The sequence below is a fragment of the Emydura macquarii genome, unplaced genomic scaffold (genome assembly GCF_026122565.2).
Source record: "Emydura macquarii macquarii isolate MOO-44397 ecotype Brisbane River unplaced genomic scaffold, CSIRO-AGI_Emac_v2 contig_1045, whole genome shotgun sequence".
NCBI classification, from domain to species: domain Eukaryota; kingdom Metazoa; phylum Chordata; order Testudines; family Chelidae; genus Emydura; species Emydura macquarii.
In genome coordinates this window covers 556,809-573,876 of record NW_027131182.1, presented here as the reverse complement: position 1 = coordinate 573,876, position 17,068 = coordinate 556,809, and positions in this window count along the sequence as shown.

Genomic DNA, 17,068 nt, shown 5'->3' with positions numbered 1-17,068 from the left:
TAGGGGGGCTTGTTGGTCTAGGGGCATGATTCTCACTTAGAGTGCGAGAGATCCCAGCTTCAAGTCCCAGACAAGCCCTGGCGGCTGCTTCATCCGCCATTGGAGCGTGATTTGGGTGGCTCGTCTTCCCGTGGCACCCTCTTCTTTTGCTTTGCGGGCCGGCATGGTCCACTCACCGCTGAACGACGCCTCCTTGTGGCGCATCCGGGGAGTTGAAGTTGTCAGTCCGAGGCCCCTTCCAGCGATTCTAGCCTGTCCGGTTTTCCTCTGCAGCCCCTCTCGCTCACCGATTTGAGCCATTTCACCCAATGGGTTGACCTGGTGGCCGGAATTCTTTCCAGCTTCTTTCCGTCCCACAGTATAGCCCAGTGGGGACGTTGCTCCACACCACCAGAGAGTAAGTAGAGCTTAATAGTCACATCGAATGTCAACAAACCAACCTCTTTCTTGAGCCTCTGGAGAATAACTTGCACACCTTGGACCTGGCAGACTTCGTACGCCATCCTCCCACGCATTGCCTCACAGTAACGCCCCCTTCACCCACAAGGCTGCACCCAGCCACCGTCAGCAGGAGCACCCTTCCACGGGACAAGCCTCACTCTAACCTTTGCTTTGGACTGACATTTTTTCACACAGCTTTCTTTTATTTGTGGCTCCAATTTTACCTCCCCTGGAATCCTTGCCATAGCCTTGTAACCAGAGTTTGCCATGCGAACGTAAAGAGACAACTTTGTAAGCAAGCGTAGCACTTTCTCAAGCTCGCTGAACCTCTGCAAATTTGATGTTTATCCAATGGGAGGGCACCAGTACAGGCCCAAGACTATTCAGGCATAGTGGCTGCATTGGGTAAACCTGCTTGCCAGTGTGGGTGAGAGGTTATGGTGTTGGTCTTTAAATCCAACGGGTGTGAGACTCTATGGGTTTGAATATCACTTCTTGTAGGGTTGTGCCATGAGCTCTCTTCTTTTGTCTATCTGGTCCTAATGTCAGGCTGTGGCTTTTCTTTAACAGAACTTCATTGCCCGTTTCCTCCCCCCGTGTCCCGGGGAGAGGCGTGACTAAAGTGAAAGCAAGAACCTCACTATATAGAAACAACAGCACCCCCAAGGAACCGCCCCACCACATCCCAGCAAGATATGAATTCTTAACTGCTGGTTTTCAAGGATGAAGCTCTAATGGCTGAGCTATGGAGCCAGATCTGCTACCTTTCTTGCGCACTGCTACATCAGGGACGCTGCGCCTGCCATGGTCATGTGCTTACTACAGCTTGCTAATAGGAGGGGTCCCAAGCAGATACTGTTTCACTGTACTCCGGAAGCAGTCTTTTCCCAAAATGGCCGAGCACTTAAGGCCTTGGATTTACGTTCCAGTGGATGTTTGTCTGTGTGGGTTTGATCCCCATTTCTGGTAAGGGGCTGCTCTCTTTCCTGGCGGCTCTTGCGTTTTAATCCTTTGCCTCAAAAAAGCCTCTGGAAGCACAACTCTTTCCACCCCCTCCCCCATGCAATTGAAAGAAACAAGGCCTGCTGATAACTCAGCCTGGTAGCTAGTAACCAGCGAGATTCGAACTCACATCCTCTGGTTTACTAGACCAGCGCGCTAACCCTTGAGCTATGAAGCCAGGGGCCAAAACTGCACTCCCCCGCCTGAATGAAAATGCCACTCGCTGCCAGGATGGGCTGCGGATGGCCACCAGCCCAAAAAGGCTTGGATCCTCAGAGACATCCGGAGATGTTCCTTTTGCCTTGAGAGAGCCTCGGGGGGAGCCCCAGGATGTCCGAGCGCTAAAGGTGTCGGGCTCCCGTTCCGCTAGGCATGTGTCTGCGTGGCATAAAATCTCACTGCGGCCAGCGTGCTGCTCTGCCAGCTCCAGGTGGGCGCCCTTTGTCCTTTTGCTACTCCCGGCCCGCAGAAGCGCTAGCTCTCTGAGACGAGCCTGTGGCGTGAGCTGAGGCGTGAGATGGCGGCCCAGCCCGGGGCGATGTGTAATCTCTTGGGGTGAGAGGGCCTGAGCGTGTGCGAGGCTTTTCTCCTGGAGGGAAGAAGCTTGTGCTCACTGACGGTCAGAATGGCTGAACAGGTAAAGTGTTGAGAGGCCCCGCCTAGAGGTCTGGGTGTCTAGCTGCATGAATCCTGCTTCTGGCTGCTCTATGCATCTGTTTTTTGACCAATTGGTATGCTATTTCAAGCAGCTGCTGCTGTTTAACTTCACCCAGCACCTCTCCCACTTCTCCCCCCACCCTGCCCCAAAACCAAAGCCACCAGCGAGCAAAGCCCCAATAACTCATCGGGGAACAATCTCGCCCCAGAAGATGCTGATTTGCCTTGGCTCTAGCAAGAACGGAGCTCGTGCCCCCTTCCTGCCGGGACAACTGCCATGGAGCAAGGCCAGGCGCTGCATCGTCACACGTGCAGGGCCGGACGCGGCGCGGAGAGCCTCGGCTGTTGGGAGCGGAGCCGAGGCTGGAGCGAAGCCGCTTCTAAGCCGGAGCGCACCGCCTGTCAGTGGGGAAGCTGGCGCTAAAGCCTTGGTAGAAGAGCCGGGGCTGGCTCTGGCTTTGGTGCAGAGCAGAACAGCAAGGTGCTGCCATCCCTTAAAGGTGGGTCCTTGACCCAAGACTCTGTCCCTTCCCCCAGAGGTCTGCCTCAGGGGGGCCTTTCCATCGGATGGCAAAGGTGCCCTCATCATGGGGTTTAGGTGGGTTCCGTTCTGTGGGCTCCCGGGGGCAGAAGGGCAAGACAACCCCTCCAGCAGGAGCATCCAGCCACCTCCTTTCTTTTTTCCCCAACATTTCCTCTGTGGCTTTGCCCCCTGGCAGCCCACAGGGATATGGAGGCAGGCAGAACAGCCCTTGCCGGCTCCCTCACCGTGCTTTTAAATTTCAGGCAACGGCTTTTCTTTAAGAGTACTCTCTTGTATGTTGCTAACCCATGTCCCTGAAGGGAGAAGCGTGAATGAAACCAAAGCAAGCGCCTCACAGCAGAGAAACAACTGTGCCCCCCAGGAACTGCCGTACACCCAGGTCCCATAGAGATTTGAACTCATAACTCTTGGTTTCGAGGACTAAAGCGTTAACAACTGTGTCATAGCACTACTAACTAAGTGATGTTGCGCCTGCCATGGTCACATACTAATGGCACTTTGGTAATAGGCGAGGTCCCAGGCAGCTGCTGTTTCGCTGGACACATGGGGCTGTCATCACCCAAATGGCCAAGCGGCTCAGGTGTTGGATTTAATGGACGTGTGTGTGAGACCTGTCCGTGCCTAGGGTACCCATGTGAAAATGCCAAGGTCAGGGCAGACTGTAAAAGGAGAGCAGATTCTCCCAACACTGGTGGGTGACACTGAAGTCAGACTTGCCAACCAGCCACAAAAAATGCTTCTGATTCTCCACACTGGTTATCAAGAAGCTAAAATAAAAATATGCACAGCCCCCTTTACTGCATTTCAGTCTGTGGCTCCCAATCAGCCCCTTGGTCCAGTAAGAGATCAGTTATTTAAAAGTCTATGCTCTTTACCAAAAAGGTTTCTCCTGACCCCAAAGGGTCAACCACAGTACCAGCTTAATATAAGTTTGGATCTTACCCAAAATACCACACTGCCAGCCAATCCTTTAGTAACTAAAACTAAAGGTTTATTATAAAAGGAAAGAAACAAACTATAACAAAAATGTTAAATGATTTAAGCAATCCGACACACACAATTGATTTGCAAGTCCATATATATCAGGTTTCCAGTAGAATTGTGGAGTTTGCAGGCTTGTATAGTCCCTCTGGTGTACATCCAGTACCTGGATGGGTCTCAGTCCTTTGTTTCACAGCTTAAGTTCAGTTCAGTTGTAGATGAGTTAATCCAGAGGTAGGTGAAGACTGAAGACAAAATGGATGTGGGGCAGCAGCCTTTTATGTTCTTTGGCCTTTGCCATGCTGCTTGTGGAAATTTACAGGAATAAAATGGAGTTCAGGGTCACATGAGTAAGTCCTGGTGACTCAACAGGTATATCCCTAGTTTCTCCCCCTGGGCCCATTGTACCTGTGAGTTTCCTTAATGGGCCATTAAGCAGGCTAGTGCTGTATCCATCCTGTCTGGGGTGTTGCCCAGACACAGCACAAGTTGAAATACAGATATATCAAACATATTCATAACTTCCATTACACATATAACACATGAACATGAACATCATCATCTTACCTAGCACATTATAGCCTTTCTAACAGTACCTGACATGGCATGTCTTATATGAATTATTATGATTTTGACATATTGATGTTAAATAACATAATAAATGCCCCCCCCCCCCCCCCCAAATCCAGCCAGTGTCACAATGTGTATTCGTGAATTCGGTCTCCACCCCAGGTAAGGGGCTTCTCTCCTTACCAAAGGCTTAGTATCCTTGACTTTTAGTACTTTGCCTCAGTACAGCCTCCCCTAGTCAGATGTCTTTCTGCATCGCTTTCCCAGGATGCTCTGGCTCATTTCTCCTGGTATTGCCTGTGCCCAGTGATGTGTTCCATGTAGATTTTCCTGGACCACCTGATGGTGTCAGACACCATGGGACTCCTCATCAGCCGAGCATAACGCCAACCAATTTAGCATGCCTGAAATACTTGCTAGTTGCAGGGATCCCACGTGCACAGGGCTCCAATGATTAATGTACATTTTAACCTCGTATCCATTTGCTCTTAAAGCATCAGCCAGGGTCGCATATTTGTCCTTCTTTCTAGATCGGTCGTCTCACAAGGCCAGGGTCTTTTTCTTAAAGGGAACCGTGACATCTACCATGGTGATCTTTCGTTTCTCATCTGTAATGACGCTGTCCTGTTGCAGCTGACTGCACTATCAAGTGGTCCCTAGCCTCTCTACTGGTCTATCAAAATCTCCCCCTACAAATTCATTAAGCCATTATATCATGTTGTCCATTGTTAGCCATTTGGGGAAGGGATTGCTACTTACTATTTCTGTGTACAGCTCCTAGCACAACACGGACCTGACATTCTTGAGGCCAGTAGCGGGTTCTGTGGTAAAAATAATAAATAATAATTTGTGAACAAGTATCACTTCTAACAACACAACACAAATCAAGCCCATCCAAGGTAGAGATGGAAAATCTTTCATAGATCCAAAGGCCTGGACAAGCCTCAGAGATATCTTAGTCCTATTTCTAGTTTTATCATATACCTTCAGACTCAGTTTTGCCATCTTGTTTATCAACCTTCAGGTTCCCTAATATATTGCCCACTAACCCACAGACTCTGTAGGCATTCATTGCTCCATTTTAGCAGGGGAGATCTAGGATTGTCACTTCCTTCCTGTTTATTTCTCAGCTGTCCCATGTTGCAGGCACAATTGCTCCAATCCATATGAACTGGCTGTGTCTAACACTACAGCCTGCCAACACTGTTTTGAGTTTTGGCCTAAACAATTGTTCAGTGTCACACAAGATACTCCCTCTCCAAGGGGATTGTGCTCTCACTGTGGTGCTACTGGCACCCTCTAATCTGGGAAATGTAGGGCTGAACTGGGGAAAATAAACATTTTTTCTCTCACGATTTTTTTTTGAGTATTACAGGTATATGCCTAATTGTTTCTATATCTTCTGAAAAATTGGGACTCTTGCAATTAACTCTTTAAGTATGTTAATTTCTTGGCAGTATCCTTTTGACCAGTATGTCCTACAATATCCTTATATAACCCTTTTTGGTGCCCTGCTTTTGTGCTTTGACCCATTACTGCAATCTCTTGTTCTCTTTTGTTTAAATGGAAGGTTAGCCTGTACACTAAAGGCAGGACAAGAAGGCATCTGGAACAGTAGCCTATTTAGGGCCTAATCTAAAACCCAATGGAGAAAATGGAAAGGCCCATTGGCCTATATTGTCAAAAGAGCTCAGGATATCTTTTGACAACCTGGCCAATTAACTGAGATACCTAAATGATAGCTGAGCTCTTCTTAAAATATGGCCCCAAATGGGGTATGGAGAACTTTAAAATCTAGGTTTAACACTTCCTTAATGTATGGAATAATTTGGCTCAACCTCTTTAAGAAAACAAGCACTCATCCAGCAAAACACTTATGCACCGCTGTAACTTTAAGCCTGTGAATAGACCCATTTTCTTTCAAGGGACTGCTCACATGCTGAAATTTATACACGTGCTTAAGTGTCTTGCAGGGATTAGAACCCTTATTCAGGATCTCTCAAGGAACAGTCTCTTGAGAGATATTAGTATTTCCTAGTTTTGCTGGGGTTGGAAATACCATGGAACAAGACAGTCTCTGAAGTACAGTGTGGTTTAACTGAAGTTCTTGGCAAACACAATTAGTATTTTATCCAAACAGGCTCACCAACCCTTTCTCTAATGTATCCCTGCTGGGTACATATTTACAGTAGCATCCCATCATAATGTAACCAAGGATAAAAGGTATCAGTAGTATTTAGCATATACAGGTGAAATATAAGTATTGCTATTGAATCACAGGGCCTGCAGGTCTCAGTCCTGTAAGATATTTTGCTTTGCTACAAAAGGCCTCAGACTTAAAGAGAGACTGACATGCGTAGCTAACCAATGAATGATCCTATGTCACAAGATGAAACAACTACAGTAATAGATGTGTTCACTGCTGATATTTAGGAAATATCTATTGCAATGTACCAGTTAAAACCAGTTAGAATATTTTTGGAAATTTTGCAGACTTGTTGTGTTAGCAATGTGCTAAGCACAAGTTGTTATGCTGAATGACTGACGTAAATGTTAATGAATATAAGGAGAAAAACAAGTTAGCCTATGAAAAATGGGGCACCCCAAACTTAGTGCAGTGTGGAAGTATAGATATGGAAAAAGGGCTAAAACCTTCATAAATATGTATGAAACTCAGTGGATGTCAGTATAACACATATGAAAGCTATTTCCTGGCTTGCATGCCTTTGGAAGATGACATACATTAGTGATGAGGATGAAGTAGATAATGACTGACATCTAGGGGTTCCCCCATAGGTGATGTGAGTGAGGGTTGAACACGTACTATTTTTCTATGTACTGTTATATTTCAGTGTTTGTAGGGCCTGTTCATCTGCTTAGTGGATTTGTTAATAAAAGGACTTGTGATAAATTGCAATTGTTTCTCGTATGCTCCTCCGGTCTCTCATTCTAATAATATTGGTAATAATCTTCCTGATGCTGTAGCCGCTCAAGAGACCACACTGCAGTCTAAGAGATTAATCAATTTTCAATACACCAATCCATCAATTGGGCTACAATGATCATTTCAAATCTTCCATAGGTGTTATACATTCTTATAAACCAGTTAAATGACCCTCCTGCTTTCCTCTGGCCTTAATCTTCCATTATCTCTTAAACTTGTTGAAATATTGGGCATTGATCCTGCAATGACTTCAGTGTGGATGGACAACTAGATGATGAAGATGGGCATGGGTGCTGTCTGTCTGGAGCTCGGTGCAGGATCGGACCCTGGCTTGGTTCATTATGTCAGACACCACGTACAACCCATTGTTTCCAATTTCAGATTGGCGAGTCTGTGACAGCTTCTGTTATGCTGAGGGAGCAGTTTCCTTCCCCTTCATCCTGTTTTATCAGTTCTGAATCTCAGTTCCCAAAGCACAGAAAGGTCATAAATGAAAGGGCTAGAAGTCCTCACAGTATCCACCAATGCCATATGTGATTCTGTTATAGTTCATCCCTGCAGAACCACAGGAATTGTTAGGGTGACTTCAGACAGGACTTCCAGCTGCCTCTTCTATGAGAAAAACACAGCATGACTTCTTCTGAGCCCACGTGTGAGTTATGAGTGTGCACCTAGAGAGACTGGCAGGAGTTGTAGCTTCTTTCCTATACTAAATATTGGGCACAACGTGTGAAAGACATATCCGCCTCCATTTAAAGATTTTCCTTGTATGTAAATATATATATAAAATCTGCTCCACTAGATGGCACCATGTCTCTATTGTATTGGTCTATGTAAGCACATAAATTGCTGGGATGTGATCCCAACTAAGCATTTGTATGCTACCATTTTAACTGAATGCCCACTTCCAGCTTTCCTCCCAATGGGCTATTTATACACCTGAATGATCACACAACACCATTTTGTATTTAAGAACAAAAACTGTAACTTTATTATTCATAAGTAAAATACATTCCATACAACTCCCTTTCCCTATCACGAGTCCTTATAGCGAGTTTAATAGCAGCAAATGAACATGTCCTCAGATTACACTCTTTTCGAAACCTTTACTTGGATGGCCAGATTTACAAAAATTCTCAGCAGCCAGCAGCTCCCCTCCTTCTCAAGGTGGAAAGGGATTTTCTATTATTCTCTGAGTATTTCTGAAAATCTGGCCTGTCCATTTGGGGGCCTAAATGGAAGTTGAGCTCTGCTGAAAATTTGGCCTCTTAGTTAGGTGCCTAAATGGGAGCTGTTGTGGTCTGTGTTTTCTTTCCAAATATGGCTCCTAGTTAATCAACAGTATAGATCCAGTAGCATGGTTCCATTACAGAACAACACAAGGAGCACAGGTATGGTGATCCTGCACAATTGAAGGGTTGGGAGTTTTGCCATTGAACTCAGCGGGAGCTGGCTGAGGCTCAAGGTTTATAGTGAGTGACTGAAGGATTGCATGGCAGTGGGAAACAGGCTAGATTCCTTAACCATTCATTTCCAGACTTACAACCGAATGACTTGAAAACCCTGCTCCATGTGTGTTTTAAAGATCCAGGTGCTCTTTGTAAGAAATGGGGTTTCCTCTGGTGTCTCGTCCAAGAATTTCCCATCCCTTGAGGTGTTCAGTGTGCTATGTAGACCTGTCTATATAATGGTGATTTTTTTGCATGTAGAGAGTACATGTCACCCTTCATGATGGAAAGTTATTATAATTTACACTGAGGTCTTATCCACACATAGTGCACTTCAGCAGCACAGTTGCACCGATGCTGCCACACTGCTCTAGTGCTTAGTGAAGAAGCTACCTATGGCAATGGGAGAGCTTCTCCCACTGGCGTAGGTACTGCACCTCCCTGAGATGCAGTAGCTATGTCGACAGGAGAAGCCCTCCTATCAACATAGCACTGTCTACACTAGGAATTCGGTCAGTATAACTGGATTTTCCACATCCCTAGAGGACATAGTTATACTGACATAAGTCTGTAGTGTAGACGAAGCCCTAGACCACATCTACATTACCACTTACTTTGGCATAACTTATGTCGCACAGGGATGAAAATAAGCCACCCCCATGAACGACGTAGGTTACACTGACTTAAGCACTGATGTGGACAGTGCTGTTTGCAGACATAACTATCGCCTCTCGTGGAGGTGGATTTATTATGCCGACGGGAGAGCTCTTTCCCATTGGCATAGAGCGTCTTCTGCAGATGCACTACAGAGGCACAGCTGCATCAGTGCAGCTGCACCAATGTAGTGCTTCTATGTAGACTAGCCCTTAGACTACAAATATCCTGAAAACTATTGCTTACTCCAAGATACTCAAGAAGAGTGATACTAAAGGCAGCATCAGTACCAATGATTCTACACCGTATCTGTTTTAAGGATTAACAGAGTATCCATCGTCATACAAAATGTTAAAAGATACCATTCTGGTAGTTTAGGAAATAGAGATCAGAATTGATCTTAGCTCACAATGCACATTTTTTTCTGTTGCTACACACACAAAAAAAGGAGACTAGTTCCATCCCCTGACATTGGTCGGGATTTTGAAGGCTTGAAACACAACTGTGAGAAAGTAATCCCTAACAGGTTTGCATGTGTGGATGTTTAATCTGTAGCCTGAACAGCTTTGGTGATAGGGAAAGAATTATGAGCTGTGATGAAAGGGGGAAAAGGCACACATAGCAAATTTGTTCCCCAAATGTTTTACAGTTGAATGGCAAGGTACGTGGCTACATAGAGACCAAGATTTTCCTTAAACTAAAAAATGTTGAATCAGAAATGCTTTTGCAGTGCATTATGAAGTTATACTTTTAGGTGCCTCATATTCTCATTCTCCTTTCCAAGCCAGGATCCTTAGCTGGGCTATCTGTCATGGTGCACCATAGTCTCCCCTCTTGGTGACAAATGGAAGTGCATCACAGCAGTTACATGGCCATGGTGGATCATGGAATATGAAATCCAGCTGGGAGCTAGGCCAAAAACTGATTTATTTATTTATTTATTTATTTTGTTTGGGGGCATTTAGTTTTTTGTTCAAAACCCAAAACTTTTCCTGGAAAAGAGAGAGTTTTTCTGAAAACAAATGTTTAGTCAAAGCCCCAGTTTTCTGTTAGCAGATTTGTTAGAAATTTTTCAGCCAACTCCACCAAATACATATTCCAGTCCAGGACTTTGGGCCCCACAGCCTGCAAGCCAGTTGGGGAAACAGTGAGTAAAAACTACAGATCTCAGTCCATCACCATAGGCTGTGGCTTGGTCTCCAATTAAAGTTATATCAGCATAACTATGTCAGTCATGGGTGTGAAAATAATCATACCCATGACTGGCTGACAAAAAACCCAAAAAAAACAGTGTAGACACAACTGTGTCAATGGAAGAGTGCTTCTGTCAATGTAGCTAATGCCATTTGGGGAAGTAGTTTTCCTACAAAGACAGAAAAATCTCCTTCTGTCCGTCGTGGCTACATCTACACTAGAGTGATACGCCAGCATAGGTTCTGTAGTGTAGAGAGAGTATAAATGAACATGCACTATACCAGAGTCCAAAGTGCCCTTGGAGAATGTTAGAATATCCTCCCCAATTTCTGTGAGTCATTAATTTACAACAGCTAAAACTGTCCTTGCACGGCTGTATTAGATTTTTCCATATTGCATTGTGCATAGTTCCCTTTTCCTTATTTTCAGTATAAGTTTAATAGCTCTCTGATAACCTGCCAACATTATTATATTACACTCCCTGGAAATGTATATTAACTAGATTCGGTAATGAATGGGAATCTGGTAATCAACAGGAAGCTAGGAGTGATTTCTTTGTATTGTCCATATGATAAGGTGGGAAGCAGAATTCTGCACATGCTATAATCATTAACAATGGAAATCCTTTATTTGGAATTTAAAGCTTTGGTTTTAGAGATGTCAGAATGGAATCCAATTTGTCTGTGTGCTCTATCAAGGGAGGATGGGCTAGTGGTTTGGGTACTAGCTGGAGATTTGGGAAACCTTGGATTAATTCCTTGCTTTGTCATAGATTGTCCATACAATCTTAGGAAAGTCACAGAGCATATGTCTACACCACCAAAAAACTCTGCAGTTGCACATCTCAGAGCTATGGCTGACTGACTTGGGTTTGTGGGGGTCCCACAACAGGGCTTAAAGTAGCAGGGTACACATTCCTGCTCGTGATCTTAGACCCACCATTCTCCCTGAGTTTATGAGCTAGGAATGTCTACATTGCTATTTTTAGCCCCACTAACCCAAGTCAGTTGACCTGGACTCCAACACTCGCTGTGTTTTTTGTCCCAAGTAGAGTTGCTGTATATATACCTTAGCTAGACCGGGCTAACATGAGTAAAAAAGTAGTCAGCATCAATTCTTGTCATACAGCAGCTTTTCACAGAGAGGAGACTGGATGAGCTAAAAGCTGCCATCTTTACACAGTCAGTCACTTTTCAGAGTAGAGCCCCACTTGAAAGTGGCACAAAACTCATGTAACATTTCAGATCCTTTTCCCCCTGTAATCCCAGTATATTGTTTTTTATTCACCAGCTAGGTTCCATTATGCTTCCAATGTGATTCTTTTCTTGTCCTTGTCATTTTTTCAATACCCTTATAAGAATAAAAAACATATTTGAGAAACACCCTGTGTCAACAACGTGATTTTGAACCACTGGCCAATAAATGTCAGAGCAGGACTGGGATTTTTTTTTCAGAATTACATTTAATGAACAATGGTTGCAAAAAACCACCCTCTTTTCTGTATTGCACTTTATCGGAATCGTTCTGTTTATTTGCCTAAGTACTATTTTTGTTGACCTAATCTAGTATGTAGAGCTCTGGACTAGGATTCAGAAATCCTTGGTTCTATCTCATTTATTTGCTGAGTTATTTTCAGCAAACATTTTCATCTTTCTGTGTCCCATCTCATTCCATTCTTTGTCTTAGCTGTTTAGACTTACAAATCTCCATAGATTCCAAGGGCAGAAGGGAATTCAACTTTTTAACCATATCTTCGATCAAGGCTTGAAAAAAAATTGTGTTCCATTCAAACCACTGCCTGTTCTTGTCAACTTGTTTTCTCCATTCAGAAATGACAAGGCCATTCAAATCCAAAGGATGATATACCATCCCCCTCATCTGTTGGAAATGGTGTCATGTGAACTACATGATACATCCCAAGAGTTCTGGAGAACCCCTCATGGATTTTCCATCTCTTGCAGTCTTCAGATTAAGATTGGATGCCTTTCCAGAAGATATGTGTTAGCCAAACAGAAGTTACTGATCTCTGTACAGAAGCAATTAGGTGAAATCTCAAGGTCTGTGGTACATAGCAGGTCATACTAGATGTTCTAATGGTCTCTTCTGGTCAAATTCCATTAATTCACTGGTACAAGAATCAAGGTGGCTGAATGTTCTTGTCTCAAATGACATGAATCATCTGTGAGCTGTGCAATTAAAGGAGTAGTGCTCAAACTGTGTCCTGCTTGCAACTTGTTAGGAACCCAAGAGTAGCACCAAATCTCTGTATAAATCTAAACACTTTTTAAAATGCAAATCTACTTCTTTCCTATACAGACTTTTAACTATGTAGATCCGTGTTGTGTTAGACACTCTCCTCCACAAAAATGTTGCGGGTGAAACTACCACCTTCTCCATCAATATTTCCCTTCATTGACTTGCCACAAAGGTTACTCACAATCAACATTTCTGCATGCATGTTTAATATGGGCCAAATCTTTCAGTGCAGTTAGTTCAGTGACAAAGGTTGAGCAGAGTTTACCTTTATAAAGAAAGCAGAAAAATCAGACCGAAACACAAATCATGAGATTTGGAAAAGGTCTGCATATCTGCACTTTGGAACATGGGGTCAACACAGAGACCCCAAGAGTGATTTTATTAGTACTCTTACATATTTCCAGCTATGATTAGAGCCCTATTTTGCTATGTACTGTTCATACACATAATTAGATAGGCCATGCCCCAGAGATTTATAATATAAACAGAAAAGATAGACAAGGTGAAGTGAGGGGAAACAGTGGCTCAGTGCAGTTCAGGACAGTGTAATGCTGTGTATCTAGGGTATATGGTTTTCATAGATTTTTAAGGCCAAAGAGTACCATTATGATGATTTAGTCTGACCTCCTACGTAACACATGCCAGTGATTTCACCCAATGATTCCTGCAAAGAATCTAATAACCTGAGGTTCTAAGAACTGAAAAAATAAATGCAATATGCCTTGAAAGCAGTTATAAGTGACCACCTGTGGAACTGACAAAAATAAGTTGCTTTATTTATCTTTTAATCAAGCTGGAGCAACATTGTATATACTTTTGGAGATATGTTAAGATAATCTCTGAAGACAGGCATCACCTGTCACAATATATTCACACAATATACAAGTATAGGCTCTTGTACATTTTCCCCTGTACAGTATGCAGCATGCACTGTAGCATCTGAACTTAGATGCATAGTTTTCAAATGACCTATTGCACTCGTGCAGTGGTGCCTGTACAAAATCATTCTCTCAATTCCCACATTGATGCCAGTTTTCAAAATTCCTTTTTATATGAACAAACACGTCTTGAACTGAGGGCATGTCAACGTTTTGGCTATGTGTGCAGCATCGAAGTATTGAACATATAACACATTGAAGCACCTCTTTGGTTTTCCTGCCTGTCCTTCTCTCTTTCAGTAAGACTCAAGAGCGGCCTTATCTCTTCACTCTTCACGCATCACTTCACTGTCCTCCCCTCCTTCCCATCCCATGGACCATAGTAACAAAGTTATCTATCATTACAGTTAGAAAGCTTTTCATAATACCTAACCTATATCTCTCTTGCTGCAGATTAAGCCCTTTACTTTTTATTTTACCTTCGGTGGACATGGATAAAAACTGATCACCATCCTTTTTATAGGGAGTAGCTGTGTTAGTCTGTATACAGCAAAAACAATGCGAGTCCTGTAGCACTTTAAAGACTAACAAATTTCTGCAGGCATAAGCTTTCGTGGGATGCAACCCACTTCGTCAGATGCAAGTCTTCAAGGTGCTACAGGACTCTGGTTGTTTTATTCTTTTTATAACAGTCCTTAACATATTTTAAGACTTATCAGGTCTCTTCTCTTCAGTATTCTTTTCTCAAGACTAAACATTCCCAGTATTTTAACCTTTCCTCATAGGTCAGGTTGTTTTAAACCCTTTATTATTTTTGTTGATGTCCTCTGGACTTTCTCTAATTTATCCACATATTTCCTAAAGTGCGGTGACAGAACTGAACACAATACTCCAGCTGAGGCCACACCAGGGCTGAGTAGAGCGGGAGATTTACCTCCTGTGTCTTACATACGACACTTCTTTTAATATCCCCCAGAACTATATTAGCCTTTTTTTGCCACTGCATCATATTGTTGCACACGTCCTGCTTGCATTCCTGGATGGACATGCATAGGGGAGTACATGCACCCATGCAATTGCTGAAATTTTGACCATACATAAAGCTGATCAAACAATTGGAATTTCCATCCCACAGGAAATTCCGATACTTTGACATTTTCCTTCCTTCCCAAATTGGGACAAACACTAGAAAAATCAAAATTTTTCACAAACTGAAAACTGTGGTAGATGGTTGATATAGGAATCTCAAAACGTTTCGTTTTGGCTTGGCTTGACATTTAAACTGCGTCCACCTGGAGCATTGCTGTGCCTCATCAATGTTGCATTCTCATGCAACCGTTATTCTTTAAGGGCCAGCTCCTTGATCCGACTATAGGAAAATATTGATGTCGCAGAAACCACAAATGCTGTCAAATTTTAGTGATGGAAAATTCCTGAGCAGTGGTCACCGAAAATGATCCATGCTTTAGTAGGTCTCAGTTAGTGCTTTACAGGTATTTGGATGCAACTTTGCCATATTTAATTTTATTTGGTGTGTGAATATATATATATATATATTTTAAAACCACTATAATTGCACAGTATTATTCTTGCTTGGCAGAAGAAGTTATTTCATGCCTTAATGTGGCCAAGGATTTCTGTTAACAAGCTGTTGCTAGAAAGGAGGTAGAGGGATGTGTTGTATCCATTTTGAAACATATGGGCCCAAAGAGTCAAAGGTGTTAACATGACCCTGTCACTGTCCAACACTGAACAGTTTTAAACAAGGTTCAGGATTTGGTATATGAGACCCAGGCCTGCTTAGTACAAACACACAATTGTATTTTTTTAACCTTTTATTAAAGATACAGAAAAGAAGGAAACAGTTAAAGCATTTGAAATGTCAAGTATTAAGTAAAGCTTTTATTTTAAAAAACATCCCTTGTTCCTCCTTCCCCTCCCCTATGCCCGCCTTCTAACTGTAGAGTCCTTAGAAGGAACCCCCCCACACACCAGTTGACAGTCTTTAAGATGCTGTTAAAGATGGTAACAACTGTCCTTTTTTAGGGAAAAGAGAAGAGTTAATTGAGATGACCTGGATCTGTTGCTGCCATTGTTGTTAATGTCTGGTCCATTCCCTAGAAGACAAAACAAGAGAAACACACATAAGAGGGGAGAAAAAAGAAAACCAAGATAGAAAATGCAGTTTCTGTCTCCTGTGTTGACTCTCACTTGCAACCTCACTGGAAAAAAAAACAGGCATTACACACAGTCTTATTAGCTGCTCCAAACATGTACCAATTCCGGGCTGCTTAGCGCATTCTTTTACCTGTCTCTTTGGTCACAGGTTTACAGCAGTGTTGAAAATATACAGTCTTGGCCAGCTAAGCCAGACTCTTACTAGACAGAAGGAAAAAAGGAGAGAGATAGGACAGAACTAAGGTGGGGAAGAAAAAGATCATGCAGGGGGCTGGCAAAGTCTCACATCTCAAGTGGTGGTCAGGATTCGGCTGGACCAAGAGCAGGTGGTGATGTCATTTGGATCCCACTTTTGAACTGATTTGGTCAGGACATCTATCAGGATCAGGACAATGCAAGAAGAATGATGTGCAATAGTTACTCTAGATCCAGGAGACTGCGGGAGTGGCAATCATTCATAGATTCCAAAGCCAGAAAGGACCATTTTGACTAGTCTGACCTCCTGTATAAGACAGGCCACAGAATTTCCCCCAAAACGTTTCTAGAACATATCTAGATAAAGGATGGTAAAGCTCACTGCAATGGTGTTGGAAGACAACTGCTGATTCTTAATTGTTCTCAAAAGTCTTTTTTTTTAAGGACTCAAAAAGGGAGTGAGAGGTGGAATAGCCCATCCCCTCAATAATGTTTCCACCAGTTTCTGGCCTAATTTCTGACACCAATTTTGCTTTACTGATTTCCAATCCCATACTTCCCTTGTTTACCAGATATGATCTTAACACAGTCCCTAACTTATATCAGTGGCATGTTTGCTTGGACTAATTCAGTCTTTTTGTCTCCCTTTTTCCATCAACATGTGAGTGGAACATTTTGTAAACTTTTATGCACTTTCCCACAGTTGAGCTCACAATTAGGGTAAATCTGTAGGCGTAATTATTACCAAAGATTCCAAATACTGAGTTGGAGGAAATGGCATTTGACATCAGATATTCTCTTGAGTGGACACTCAGTCAGGATAAATTTCTTTCCCGCCCCTAAATTTGTCTGAAACTTAATAGGAATTAATTTGCAGAATTTAAAGGGGATTTACATTTGGCACCTTGTGAAGGAGGACTCACTGCTGGAGTGCCAGCTTGTGGCCAGGTGTGATGTAGTGGCTCTCTCCACTGTAGCGGCCAGTGGCCACTCTGGTTTCTGTGACTTGGGTCTCTGGCTAGGTCACAGAGTAAGTCCTACCCTTTCTGTGAATAACAAAGTCCCACAAATAAAATCCCAGTGCCCTTATATCAGGTGCCTGGGCTCAACTCTGGACCCCGGGACC